Here is a 1,620-nt window from a genome sequence, read left to right on the forward strand (position 1 = left end):
TAAACCCAACCCCCCCCCCCCCCCCCCCCAGCCCCTCCTGTTTTTTAAGGAAATTCTTTTTTTTTTTTTTTTTTTTTTTTTATTCTTCTCTTTCTCCCTTCCAGAATCTCATCGGCTATTCTGAATTTTGCAATTTATTTCTCTGTCCTTCTCTCTCATGAAAAATACTTTTCATCAGAAAACATGACACTTTTTTTTTTTCTTCTGAGCCTTCCTGCAAATTGTCTCGCTCTCTCCAGACAAGTTTCTAGGATCAACAAGTTAACCTTCAGAAAGATTACAAAGGTACAAGTGGGCTGCTTAAGAGGTGAATCATTAAACATCAGGTGAAGTATACGACTGCAGAAGGTTTCAATTAAAGTGACAGTTCAGGCAGCCTTTGCCTGCCCGGGAAAGGTGTGTTTTTAGTGTCAGCTCCGCGTTGGGAGCTGCATCCATCCCAGGCAGGGAGGGCTGGTTCCCCCCGGCCGCCTTCTGCGCTGCCAGGGCTGCCGCTGCCGCCGTCCTCACTCCTGCAAACACCTCCACGCGTTTCAGCCTGATAAATTTCACTGTGACAGCATTAAATATGGGAAAGGGGCCAGATCTCCTTTCTGTCCCACCCAGGCTGGAATGAAGGAGCGCGCCTCTGACCTGCCTTCCCAGAGCCTTCACCCGATGCTCCTCGTTACCCCGGCCCCAGGGAGAGCAGGATCAGGCCCGCAACTTTCCCCATTACTTCCCCCAATCCTACTCACTTCTATTTATTATTATTATATTTTAAAAGTAGTTTTGTTTTAATATGGCAGCATATTTAATAACAGCCCTGGGGTGGAGGGAGGAATGCGAGATCCTTGCCGAGTTGTGGAAATCCTGCTCTCGTGCTGCCTCGTCCCTGCATCCCCACGGCTGCTTGGAGCAGGGCTGGCACGTTGGCACCTCTGTCCCCCCTTGCCAAATTTCCCGTGGGTGCCCAGGGTCTGCCTGCCCCCACGCAGAGCCCACATCTCTGCTCAGAGGGCACTGCAAGGGTGACCAGCCCACAGGCAGCTGCCGCTGCTCTGCCCCGCACGGAGGTCCCGCACGCTCGGAAGGGGTACGTGCCACCTTGGGCTTGTTTTCCCTGGCTTTAGGGAGCACAGGCAGCACAGGGTGGTCAGGCAGGAGGTAGAGAGGGGTCAGGTCAGCTGTTCCTCCATCCTGGAGCAACGTTGTGACATTTCCTGGCACTTCCCCCATTTAAATTTTAAGTATTTCTGGGTTTTATATTTCTCTCCGGCACATTCCCGCACGGCAGCCCCAAGTGTGGATGAGCTCCTCTCCACAAGGATGCTCCAGCGACTGGGTTAATTCCCTCCTGCTAATTCCTTACATAATCATGTGGGCTCAGATCCTCAAAAGTATTTGTGTGCCTGCCTCCCTTGGAAATCAGGGAGTTTAATTGTCTGCTAAAATTATTGTGTTTTGTTTTGAAAGCAGGGCAGGAAATAACAAACTTGGGTTTTATGAGATTTGTTTGCCTCTCTGTGGTCTCAGGGAACTTTATCTACCTTCAGAAATAAATTCACCGTTAAATAATAGTGCCCAGATTGCAGAGGGATTTTTTAGACTGTGACCGGTGGGAAGTGGGTGCCTCCATAG

The sequence above is a fragment of the Calidris pugnax genome, unplaced genomic scaffold (assembly GCF_001431845.1).
Source record: "Calidris pugnax isolate Ruff unplaced genomic scaffold, ASM143184v1 scaffold111, whole genome shotgun sequence".
Lineage (NCBI taxonomy): Eukaryota > Metazoa > Chordata > Aves > Charadriiformes > Scolopacidae > Calidris > Calidris pugnax.